Source organism: Triticum dicoccoides, chromosome 4A (genome assembly GCF_002162155.2).
Source record: "Triticum dicoccoides isolate Atlit2015 ecotype Zavitan chromosome 4A, WEW_v2.0, whole genome shotgun sequence".
Classification (NCBI taxonomy): domain Eukaryota; kingdom Viridiplantae; phylum Streptophyta; class Magnoliopsida; order Poales; family Poaceae; genus Triticum; species Triticum dicoccoides.
In genome coordinates, this window is record NC_041386.1 from 365,297,706 (window position 1) to 365,311,715 (window position 14,010).

Genomic DNA, 14,010 nt, shown 5'->3' on the forward strand with positions numbered 1-14,010 from the left:
CAAGAAACAGAAACAAAGAAGGAAGGATGCGTACCCGGATGGCTGCTCGCGACGCCAGATACGCCTTGGTGCATTCCTTGATGGCATCGCCCTCGGCTCGGAGCTTGGCTTGGACGTCCAAAAGCGCCCGGGTCAACGGGCCCGTCCCGCCTCCCCGCACCCACCCAGTGGGCGCGGCGCTCGTCGCCTCGGTGTCCGGGATCATGGAGCTCGTGGCACCGGTCTCCAGAGGGCGCGGCATCGAGGCCGCCTTCCTGAGACGGCGGCGCATCGGTGTGTCGACCTCGAGAACCAGGCCCGTCGCCACCACGTCTTCAGTTGGCGGCACCGGCGGGTCCGCCGACTGCCCGCCTGGCGCGCTCCCGGACAGCGGCGGTTGCGGCATGATTACGTCCGGCATGGCGATGTCGTCGCCGTCCCTCTCCATGATTAGGTTTTCGCCGCCGACTTCCCCAGTCTGCGCCGTGAACTCCGGTAGTGGCGGCGCAAAGTTCAGAGCGATGACGAACACTGCCGACTGGTGGTGTGCGTCTTCTTCAGCATGCTTCTTCTCCACATCGGCGGCCTCGGCTTCCGCCAGTTTCTTTAGGGCGGCGGCCTCCGCCTTGTCGGCTTCTGCCTACTTCAGGCGGGCGGCTTCCCGCTCCTCGCGCGCCTCCCGCGCGTGCCGCTCTATCGCCTCCCGAAGGTCGGCGGCCGGATCAATCCGCCGGGTGGTGGAGGAGGTCTCCGCCAACTTCATGATGGAGCCGGCAGCTGACTTCTCGAGAGAGAGCAGGGCCCTAAAGTCAAGAATGTCAAGCAAAGGAATTTCAGATGGAGTGAACGAAGAAAAAGGGAAGGCACAAAGGAAGGTAGCACTTATGCAGAAATCAGCTGCGGCGTCTTCACCACCTTGCGGAAGCGGTTGGCCTTTGCGGCCGCTTCGTCCCGCTTGGTCGCCGCGGCTGAGCCCTTGGGTTTCTTCGTCCGGCTGCCGAACAGGCTCATCCCGGCCCTGCGCTTCTTAGCGCCACCTTGGGCATCCGGCGCGGCGGACGAGCTCGTGCCCAGCTGGCCGGCTCCTGGCTGGTGGCGTGGGGCGACCTCCTCGTCATTGTCAGGACAGTCCTCGAGACTGCCCAAGTCACGGGCCACCCACTGTGCCGCCTCCTCCCTCGGCGTCGTCCTCCAGGGCCGCTGCCCCCAAGTCGGGATCATCAACGTTGCTCTCCGCCCGGTCGGGTAGGAATTCGCGTTCCGGCCCCACGGTGCCAGCTGCTGGCTAGAGGAGGGGGTTCTGACCAAAGATGACTAGTCAGATCGGACAAGACGAAATTCACAACGAAGAAGTCGGGAGAGTCAAAGAAAAAGAGAAAAAGAAACATCTGACCAAAGGCGGAGGGGCGGCACGTGAATACGGCTCCTTGCCAAACTGCCACTCTTCTTTGAGGTTGCAGCTCGCAAGATAATTCACCATATAGGCTACCTCCTCGTGAGGCATTTCCTTGGTGCACATCTGACTCGGGTCCCGATGCCCGCTCATCTGGCAAATCATGTGGCGGCGACCTTGGAGTGGGAGCACTCGGCGCGCCACGAAGGCGGCCAGCAAATCCGGCCCGTTGATGCCTTCCGACTGCGTCACCACTCGGAGTCGCGCGATGGTGCCTGCTCCTGCGGGCGTCAGCGTCCTGGCCCGATATGACCAGTTGGGCTGCCTTCCCGCCGGCGGGCCGGCTATGTAGGCCGGCAGACTGACCTAGTCGCCCTCCGCGGAGACGTTCTTCACGTAGAAGTACGACCGGTGCCACATCTTCACCGACTTTATCAGCTTGATGGAGGGAAACAGGTTGTCGGCCCTCGACCTCCGCACGGCGATGAGCGCACCGCACTGAGCCGGCACGCCCGTGGCTTGGGTGCCAATCTTGGAGTAGAATAACTCCCCCTAGAGCTGGATGGTCGGAAGAACGCCGAGGAAGCCTTCGCACAGGGTGACGAAGGTGGACAGCAGCACCACCGTGTTGGGGGTGAGGTGGTGCGGCTGGAGACCGTAGAATTCAAGAAAAGAGTGGAAGAAGCTGCTTGCCGGTAAGCCAAGGCCGCGTAGGCAGTGCGAGCGGAAGACGACCCGCTCGTCCTCCTGCGGCGCGGGCAAGATTTCCCCCCTCCGCACGAGACGGACCCGCACGAGGTCCTCGACGGGCAGCCGACGCATCTTGCGGAGGAAATCGATGTGATCGTCTTGGACCTCCGAACCGTCCCAGGTGCCGGAGTGCACCGTAGGGGGCGTGACGGCGGAGGAAGAGCTCATTGTGAGCGTACCACCGCAGCGCTCGATGTAGCTTGAGGCACATCAGTGAGAGGGAAAAGAAGAAGAAGTATGAGGAGCCGGGGCGCCATGCTCTGCCACTCCCCCTCCTGCCCCTACTTATAGACTCATGGGTTGCAGAGCCGAGGGGGCGGTTGTGGGATCTACTGCGCCCACTACCCCGCGCCCCCCATGTTTATCGCGCAAAGTTACTATGCGCAGTAACTCCGCAGGAACCTCAACCGTCCACCCCAGCCGCAGCGGATCCGCTCGCGCGCCGAGGTGTGCTAGTGGCGGGCCACACCTGTAGGCATGTCCCGTCACGCATGTGGGAGAGCAGACTGGCCCGGCCGCTCGTTGCCACGTGAAAGGCCCAAAACGGGCGATGGCCTGGAAGCTTAGCTAGTACGCCACTGGGATCCCGCCGGGGCATTCGAAAATTTTGGATGAGTCAAATTGGGCGAGTCTGACTCCTGTTAGTCGGCCTGGCAGAAATCAAACGAGGTTTTCACCTCAAGCACTCGGAGAGAGAAACTGCCGAGGCTCCTTGGCTGATCGTCCGCAGCGCCTCATCAGCTTCGGGGACTACTGTCGGAGTAATGGGCCACGGGTAGGCTAACCCGAGGCCCAAAACCTTTCAAGACATCGGGACTGACTGCGCCCCTCGAGACGCTAGATGGAGAGCCGCCTTCTGGAGGACGGCTGAACGAACAGTCGGCTGCCCGCATGCAGCCGAGTCCTAGAGGCGAGGTCAAGATCGGCCGAATCCCTCCTGGCGGCTTCCAGAGAAGCCGGCCACGGGGAGTTGGCCCACTGCACCAACAAAGCCCATGCCCTAATCAGGGGGGATGGGACGGGGAGTGGCAACAGTGAAGCCCACTCCCTCCCCTTTTCCAGGAGATGGCTAGGCCACAGTGCGTTGTACCAACGGAGATCTCCGTCTAGCACGGCAGTGTTGCCATGCCATCCCCGACATCAGCAATAGTGGGCGGAGTCCTGTGCCCACGATGGCCTGTTAATATGGTCCACGGACGACGGGCCCTACCAGTCAGCGAGAGTCCAAAAGGCGGCAAGAGCGCCACCAGTCGGACCCGTAGGGAGCCAGCCCCCGGGAGTCAGCCTGCCCCTCCCACGGGTTCCCCGCGCCATTAACCAAACGAGACAGGGAGTGGCTACAGCGATCACCCGCCAGTCGGCGGGGCAGTAGCCACGACCCCATGACCAAGCCTGTTCATTAGAAGCACAGTTACAGTAATCGACAGCCGGAAAGACCCGCAAGCGGCGGGTACGGCTGTCGGCTCCGTACCAGACCAGTCGGCGGGCCCTAGCAGTCGGCGAAAGGGCCGGCAGGCGAAGAGACTGACGGCTGGGCCCTGCGCCCAGTCAGTTTACCATTGTATCCCTGGGGGGTAGGCCTATATAAACCCCCCAGGGCACCCATGCAAAGGGTCCCGACCCATTAGAACTAGACCAGATCATAGAGGGAGGAGAGAGCTAGCCCTGCCTTCTCCTACCTTCAGCGTACAACTCGAGGAGCGCCCTTGTATTCACATTGCCTTAGTGATCATGCGGAGACCCCGCAGAGCAGGACTAGGGGTGTTATCTCCTAGGAGAGCCCCGAACCTGGGTAAAGTACACCGGCGTTTGTGCCTACGCCTCATCCCGTTTCCGGGCACCGGCGATGTTCTACTCGCTCCCTCCATGATAAGCCATCCATTGGCATATGTCGCACCCGACCCCGACATATAAGCCACAACTTTCTTCTCTTGCATTAACACAGCACCGAGACCTTGCAAGGAAGCATTGCAGAAAACATCGAATGCCTGGATTCATCAGGAGGAGTCAAGACAGGAGCTGTAACCAGCTTCTCTTTGAGGGTGTTGAAGGCAACGTCACATTTAGGCGTCCAGACATACTTGACATGCTTCTGGAGGAGGTTGGAAAGAGGCTTTGCAATCTTAGAGAAATTATCAACAAATCTTCGACAATAACTTGCAAGCCCAAGAAAACTATGGAGCTTCTTGACATTCTGAGGAGGTTCCCAATTCACAATTACAAACACCTTCTCGGGATTAATAGTGATGCCTTTGGCGGAGATGATATGACCAAGGTAAAGAACTTCGTCAAGCCAGAACTCACACTTGGAAAACTTCACATAGAATTGATGCTCTTTGAGTTTGTCGAGTACCAATCTCAAATGCTTGGCATGATCCTCCTTATTCTTGGAAAAGACCAAGATATCATCGAGATACACCAGGACGAAATCATTTGTGTAAGGGTTGAAGATGAAGTTCATCATGCGAGAGAACATTGGGGGAGCATTGATAAGGCCGAAAGACATGACAATATATTCATAATAACCATAGCTTGTTCTGAATGTTGTCTTGGGGATATCTTGTTCACGAATGCGAATCTGATGATAACCCATACGGAGGTCAAGGTTGGAGAAAACTTTGGCCCCTTTAAGTTGCTCGAATAGCTCATTGATGTTGGGAAGTGGATACTTGTTCTTTATTGTCTTCTTGTTCAATCAACGATAGTCGACGCAGAGTCGTTCCGTTCCATACTTATTCTTGACAAAAAGGACACCACAACCCCATGGAGATGAACTCGGTCTGATCAGACCCATACACTCTTGTTCATTGAGTTGTTTATTCAACTCCTTCAACTCCTCTGGTCCTAGCTTATAAGAACGCTTGGAAACACGTTCCGTGCCAGGCTCAATATCAATAACGAATTCAACTGGCCGGTGAGGAGGCATTCCTGGAAGCTCTTCTGGAAAGACGTCTTGATATTCACAAACAACTGGAATCTGAGAGATGGCATTCAACTCTCCCTTCTCATTGAGACAAAACAATCGAATGGTATCGTCACGAGCGGCATAGATGATCACATCCTCAGAAGAGTGTCTCAATTGAATCTGCCTGGCAGCATAATCTAGCTGAGCCTTGTGCTTAGAAAGCCAGTCCATGCCGAGAATTAGATCAATATCCGAGTCACCAGGGACCATTGGAGAAGACAGAAATTTATAGTCTACCATCTTGATGGAAACATCCGGAGCCATCAATTTGGTGTTCATGAACAAACCCGGAGAGGAAACCGCTATCGGCTTAGGCAAATCGACAGTATGCAAATCGTGCATGGATGCAAAAGGCTTTGATATGAATGAAATAGATGCACCAGTATGAAAAAATACTCTTGTAGGAATATCATTGACTGGAAGATTACCCATAATCACTTTTGAAGAATCCTCTGCGTGAGCTGCATTCATCATGTTCACCTTTGCAGACTTGGAACTATGCTTGAACACTGCATTGCTGGAAGATCTCACAGGAGGAGGCAGAAGGCGCCTTTGGTTGAAGCACTACTTTGCATAGTGCCCTTTCTGCTAACACTTGTTGCAAGTAACCTTGTGAGAGCGGCCGATGATAAGGAGCACTTGACGTTGGAGTATGAGACTGAGCTTTGTTTTGATAGCCTGGGTTGGGTGGTGGGAAGATCCATTGCCACCTTTGCTCTTTTGCTGGTAGGGATGGCGAAAAGGAGGAGACAACCAGAATTTTTGTTGCTTAGCTGCCACTTGTGATGAAGAAGAAGAAGATTGAAATGCGTCCCTCACTCTCTTCTTAGAAGCCTCACACTTGAGCTGAGCAGCTTCTTGCTTTAGTGCCATGTTGTAGAATTGATCATACTTGGTCGACTCAAGAAGCACGAGAGCTAACTGCAGGTCTTCTCTCAGGCCACCTCTGAATTGATATATTATACTCTTTTCATCAGGAACCTCTTGTTTAGCGAAGCGAGCAAGTTTCTGAAACTGGATATTGTATTGATACACAAACATGCTGCCATGCTTGAGATTGCGGAACTCCTCATGCTTGCTCTCAGCAACACTTGGTGGGATGTGATGAGCTTTGAAGTCTCGGCGGAAATCATCCCAGGTAATCACACGACCTCCTCTGAAATCTCTGTATTGTTGAAACCACTCAGCAGCTTGGTCCTTGAGATGAAACGAAGCAAACTAGAAAAAGTCCTCAGGCCTGACATTGCTACATTCAAAATGCTTGCAAATGTCCACGAGCTAGTCATCGGCATCTGTGGCCTCGACACAGTTGCTGAAGGCCTTCGGCTTGTTTGCGAGGAACTGGTTGAGAGTAGAAAACTAAGGCTGATTTTTGCCTTGGCCTTGATTTCCTTGGTTGCCTTGCCCTTGGTTGCGCTCTCGCAAGAGTTGCAAAAGCATCTGAGTGTTGGTGTTGGTGGCTGCCATGACAGCCTGCCATGCCTCCGGAGGTGGAGGTGGTGGCGGATACTGACGCGTTGGATGATCCATCTTGAAGAGAGTGACATCTGTTAGAATTTTGATAGAAATATATTCAAGCTGAATCAATGGATCTAAATTGCAACATATAGTCTCACAATAAACATTCGAACAAGGATGAGCGAATGAATTCCAAAGTAAATCATCACACATCCATAAGGGTGAGAAGCCACTTAGATAAAGGTAGATGAATGAAACAACAAGGTACGGATACGAACAAATAATTGGTAAGGATTACCCAATCACAAACCAAACATCTGCGGGAAGAAATACTAGAGCTACTTGAATTCCCACCTATTAAAATCCCGAAACTTTCTCGTTATGCAATCAGGTGTTGGGGACACAGGGGAAGCATAATATCTCACCCAAACTAGCAATTCCTACATCCAGCTGCATCCATCCTTCAATACATAACCAAGAAACCTTCGGAAATCATGTACCTCAACCTTCGAAAAGCATCCGTTATACGAGTTATGGCAATACTCCCGAACTCCCGCCCAGTACAATGTGGCATCGAGGTTATCTCACCAACAACTGCATAAAAGAGAATTTTGATGTCGGCGAACTTAGGTATTCCAGAACTGCAACGATAAAATTGTGACGACAACACCTCGGAGCTCAACTCCCTGGGACACTTCCGCAACCCCTAAATGTCAGAAGGCACCAAGAACAATGTTCTTGTCACAAGACTATCATAACGATTCCAAGATACCCGCATGATCCTAAATTATTTTAGTGAAATTTGAGGAGAGAAGAGTCAAAACTTCTACGTCAGGAGGCCTCACCAGAGCGACGAAGGGACTGAGGGGTAAAAAGAATCCTAGTCTCCGATATATATAATCCTAAGACTCAAAACATTTTCTTCTAGACTCAACAACGTCAGTGATTCGATCAAGCAGGGGGCTCCTAAGTCGGGGATGGCTCTGATTACCAACTTGTAACACCCACAATACGGCTATATCTCCCACGTGTCGGGGCATGACTTAGAGGCATAGCCGCAAGGTAGGCTTATCGCAAGAGGGGTAATCTTTACACATCCCATGTACTGAATAAGAAAGGGATAAAGTGTTGGCTTACAATCACCACTTCATACAATACATAAATAAACCATACATCATCCAAAGTACAATCAAAGGTCTGACTACGGAACCAAAATAAAAGAAGACAACCCCAAATGCTAGATCCCCGATTGTCCCAACTAGGCTCCACTACTAATCATGAGGAAATGAAACATAATAGAGACCCAAGTCTTCGTCGAAATCCCACTTGAGTTTGGTAGCATCCCCTGCACTGGCATCATCGGCACCTGCATCTATTTGGAAGTATCCGTGAGTCACGAGGACTCAGCAATCTCACACCCGCGCGATCAAGACTATTTAAACTTAAGGGTAGGAAAGGGTAGTGAGGTGGAGCTGCAGCAATCACTAGCATATATGGTGGCTAACATACGCAAATAAGAGTGAGAAGAGAAGCAACGCAACGGTCGAGAAGCTATAAGTGATCAAGAAGTGATCCTGAAACTACTTACGTTCAAGCATAACATGATACCATGTTCTCTTCCCGGACTTCGCCGAAAAGAGACCATCACGGCTACACACACGGTTGATTCATTTTAATTAAGTTAGGTGTCAAGTTCTCTACAACCAGATATTAACAAATTCCCATCTACCCATAAAACTTGCTATGTCTGAAATTGATCCTTGTTAACATAACATGTTTTATTAACAGTTTCAGACTTTGCAGAAAAACAGAGCATGGCATAAACAAAATTATGATAGAAACTTTGTGAGCTCAAATCACTCACCACAAAGCATTTCATGACAAAACAAGCATACCAATAGAAATATGACATGTTCATGAAGCTAACTATGGCAAGAGAAAGTTCATAGGTTGCATGGATCACTAGCAACAACCATGGAAAAATTGATTAACATGTTAACACTCTGCCAGGAACATTTTATAGCAAAATTAGAGCAAGAACAAGACATGCTAGTGCACTCCATAATTGCAAACAGGGGCATGGATGGGGAGAGCATAACCACATGTTCAAAACATCCTTACTGAAGTCTACCAAAATAAGCATGGATATCACTGTAGCATCAAGTTTACATGGCATCAAAATAACAGCAAGAAAAGGACTTAGCAAAATCCTAAGTCCCTGAAAACACCAACATTGCGGAGGCTACTTTGGATGATTGTTCTAGTAACCACATAGATCACAAAAATATGAGGCAAGCACCTCTGTAAATACGGCATGTTGTAGTTCAAAACTCATGTAGACCTGAAGCCGATATGATGCACACATCAAATGCAACAAAAATGACAAATCCTCATTATATGATAAGTAACAGCAGTTACCATTTTATAGCACACTTGCGTCAATGAAAATGGCATCATAATGAACATGAACATGCATGGAACTTCTTCTAACCTGAAGATCTCATCGAGACGAACAATTCGATATATCATATGCATGAAACGGAGCTACGGACACCGAGATGTGATGCAAAGTGCATGGCATAAAAATAATGCAGATTTGGGACTTGGTGAAATATTACCCTCCGGAAAAGTCAACGGGATGGAGGGATCCGGGATAGAGAGATCCGGGGACGGGGAAGCCGTTTGGATCGGGGACCGTTGGATCTGGTCCCGATCCGGATCCGAACTCCGACGAGGGGGCCGGATGGTGTGGAGCGGCGACGAGGCGGCGGCGCGGTGGTGCGGCGAGGCGGCGGCGGGCAAGGTCCGACGCGGCACGAGTGAGCGGTGGTGGCGACTGGTTGCGGTGGTCCGCGCGCCGGCGGGAGGTGAGGTGGCGCGGAGGCGGCACGAGTGAGCGGTGGCGGCGACTGGTTGCAATGGTGCACGCGCCGGCGGGAGGCGTGAAGGTCGGCACCGGCGGGAGGCGTGGTGGTTGGCACTGGCATACACGCGGCGAGGTAGGCGGAGGCGCGGGAAGCTTGGCGGTAGCGCGGGGAGTGCTCAGGCGGCGCGGGTGCGGCGATGGGCCTGGCGGGCCCGCCTCGGGCTCGCCAGGCCGCGATGGCGGGGCTAGCCGGGCGACACGTGGCACGCCCTGGTTGGCGCGGGGCGGTGGCGGCGACTTGTCCGGTGGGATCCGGACACGTCCGGCGGTGGAGAGGTGCTGGGCTAGGGTTTTGGACCCGGAATTTCGGAGGAGTGCACATATTTATAGGTAGGGGAAGTTTGGAGTGTCCAAATGAGGTGTAGTTTTCGCCTACACGATCGTGATCCGACGAAGGAGGACATGGAGAAGGTTTAGATGGGTTATTGGGCCATTTTGTAGGGGTGTTGGGCTGCAACACACAAGAGGCCTTTACGGTTACCCTATTAACCGTTGGAGTATCAAACGGCCTCCAAATGGAACGAAATTTGACAAGCGGTCTACCGGTGGTTTATCAAGGCCACTTGGCAAATCTCGGTCCATTCTGAGAACGTTTAACACCCGCTCATGAAAAGAGGCAAGAGGGGTAAGCCGGTGCATGTAGGAGTGTCGGATTGCAAAACGGACAATGGGGAAAATGCTCGGATGCATGAGACGAACACGAATGCAAATGCGATGCACATGATGACACGAAATGAAATGGATGACATGAACAAAACACAAAACTAAGAAAAAACCTAACCTCGAAGGGAAATAACATAACTTAAAGCCGAAAATGGCAAGAGTCGGAGTTACAAATATGGCAAGTTATATCCGGGGTGTTACAACCATGGCCACTATAAATAGGACTGAGCCACCACCATGGAGGGGGGATCCATTCCACCCTGACCAACTCACTAGCTCATCGAGCGCAAGAACACCTCAGCTCCTGATGATGTTCTACCATTGTACTAGTTCATCCTCAACCCCTCGAGGCAATCCACCACAAAGCTAGAGTAGGGTATTACACCGCAAGGTGGCCCAAACCAGGATAAACTATTGTGTCTCTTGTCCCTTGGGTTTGTCAAGCTAGGCCTTGGAATCGTCGAGTGGGCAGACTGGTGAGGATGAGTGTAACACCCACAATGCGGCTATACCTCCCACGTGTCGGGGCACGATTTAGAGGCATAGCCGCATGGTAGGCATGTCGCAAGAGGGGTAATCTTTACACATCCCATGTATTGAATAATAAAGGGATAAAGAGTCGGCTTACAATCGCCACTTTACACAATACATAAATAATCTGTACATCATCCAAGGTACAAACAAAGCTCTGACTACGGAACCAAATTAAACAAAGACAACCCCAAATGCTAGATCCCCGATCGTCCCAACTAGGCTCCTCTATTGATCATCTGGAAAAAGAAGCATAGTAACAGCCCGAATCCTCGTCGAACTCCCACTTGAGTTTGGTAGCGTCCCTTGCACTAGCATCATCGGCACCTGCATCTATTTGGAAGTATCTGTGAGTCACGGCGACTCAGCAATCTCACACCTGCGAGATCAAGACTATTTAAGCTTATGGGTAGGAAAGGGTAGTGCGGTGGAACTGCAGCAAAGCACTAGCATATATGGTGGCTAACTTATGCAAATGAGAGCGAGAAGAGAAGCAAAGCACGGTCAAGAAGCTATAATATGATCAAGAAGTGCCCCTGAAACTACTTATGTTCAAGCATAACACAAGACCGTGTTCTCTTCCCGGACTCCGCCGAAAAGTGACAATCACGTCAACACACGCGGTTGATTCATTTTAATTAAGTTATGTGTCAAGTTTTCTACAACCGCATATTAACAAATTCCCATCTGCCCATAACCGTGGGCACGGCTTTCAAAAGTTCAAAACCCTGCAGGGGTGTCCCAACTTAGCCCATCACAATCTCTGACGGTCAATGAAGGATATTCCTTCTCCCAGGAAGACCCGATCAGACTCGGAATCCCGGTCACAAGACATTTAGACAATGGTAAAACAAGACCATCATAGCTGCTCGAATGTGCCGAAAAATCCCGACAGGAGCTGCACATATCTCGTTCTCAGGGCATACCGGATGAACACTACGTACAACTAAAACCAACCCTCAAGTTTCCCCGAGGTGGCGCTGCAAGTGGCTCTGTTTTGGACCAACACTCAGAGGAGCACTGGCCCAGGGGTTTAAAATAAAGATGACCCTTGAGTCCGCGGAAAACAAGGGAAAAGGCTTAGGTGGAAAATGGTAAAACCAAGGTTGGGCTTTGCTGGAGGGGTTTTATTCAAGGTGAACTGTCAAGGGGTTCCCATAACACCCAACCGCGTAAGGAACGCAAAATCAAGGAACATAACACCGGTATGACGGAATCTAAGGCAGCAAGAGTGGAACAAAACACCAGGCATAAGGCCGAGCCCTCCACCCTTTACCAAGTATATAGATGCATTAAACTAAATAAGAGATAATAATGATATCCCAACAATATCCATGTTCCAACATGGAACAAACTTCATCTTCACCTGCAACTAGCAACGCTATAAGAGGGGCTGAGCAAAGTGGTAACATAGCCAAACAACGATTTGCTAGGAAAGGTGGGTTATAGGCTTGACATGGCAATATGGGAAGCATGATATAGCAAGTGGTAGGTAACGCAGCACATCAATAGAGCGAACAACTAGCAAGCAAAGAGAGAAGTGATTTGAAGGGTATGGTCATCTTGCCTGCAAAGTTCTCAGAGTTGACGAAAGCTTGATCCTCGTTAGCATACTCAACAGGTTCCTCGATCATGTACTTGTCTCCCGGCTCTACCCAAAGCAAGAACACAAGTAAAGGACCAACAATCAATCACGATGCAATGCACAAACAACATGATGCAAAACATGGCATGACATGCGGGATGTGATATGCAATGCATATGCGTGCTCCGGAAGGAAAAGGATCAACAAGGCATCAACTTGGCAAACCAAGTATGCCGCTGGAAAGAGGAGATCATTTTGGGTGAAATCGATATAAAGATCACCGGAAACAGATGCACAGTTTGCAAATGGCAAGCAAAACAAGAATTGCACAATTCTGCGATTAACAGCACGATGCCATCTAGAATGCAACAAGAAACTAAGCTACCGCACTCCAATATCAACAAGGCATATGGTAGTTATATACACAAGATGCTTGACAAAACATGAACACTGAGCTACGGTTAAATCACACAAAAGAAGGTTCAAATAAGCATGGCAAAAGTGCAAAAGATATCAGCTTTACAAACTTGGTGAAAATACTAACATGCTAGAAAATAACATCAGGAAGCCATGTTTAGAGCAAGCAAACGACATGCTACATGAACATATCATAGCAATACAAGGCATGGCATGAATCTAGTAAATGCAAAGAACAAAATTCTCTTAATGATCATGAGCCAAAAGGCACAGAAGATATGATGGCACCCATGTAAACATAGCAAGTTTTATTATCAGTTCCAGACACAGCAGAAAACAGAGCATGGCATAAACAGAGTTATGAAGGCCTCTTTGCGAGCTCAAATCACTCATCACAAAGCCTTGAATGACAAAACAATCATACCTACAGCAATATGACATGTTAATGAAGCTAACCATGGCAAGAGCAAGTTCATAGCATCCATGGATCACTAGCAACAGCCATGGCAAAATTGATTAGCATGTAAACAATCTACCAGGAATATTTTATACCAAAAGTAGAGCAAGATTAAGACATGCTAGGAACTCCTTAATTGCAAACCTGGGCATGTATGGATAGAGCATAACCATATGTACAAAACACCCTTACTGAAGATACTCAAAACAAGCATGGATCTCACTGTAGCATCATGTTTACATGGAATAAAAATAACAGTAGAACAAAGACTTAGCAAAATACGAAGTCCCTGAAATCAGCAATATCATGAAGGCTAATTTGCAAGCTTGTTCTAGTCACCACATTGATCACAAAAATACATGGCAAGCACTCCTATAAAGATAGTATGTCATAGATCAAAACACATGTAGAGCACATGCCCATATGATGCACACATCAAATGTGACAAAAATGACAAAACATCATAATCTTCTAAGAAACATGAGCAAACATTTTATAGCACTCTTGCATCAATGATTTGGCAATCAAGATGTACTCAAACAAGCATGCCACAATGGAATGAAATGAAGAGCATCTTCCGGTGAACATTTTGATATATCGTGCGCATGAAACGGAGCTACGGTCATGGAGTTATGATGCGATGAACAGAGCATATAATCATCACAAAAAAGACTTAGTGGGAAAACGGGGTCAACCTCCTCCCAGATCTAGGGTTTTGCACGGAAGCCGAGGCACGGCTAGATCTTCATCGGAGTTGCGGTGGCAGGAGTTGGGGGACGGAGACCGGCAGAGGAGAAGGTGGCCGGAGCGTCGGCGTGGAGCGCCGATGAGCTCGGTCGGCGGCGAGCTGGCGCGGAGGCGGCGGCGCACGCTCGGGAGGCGGGGC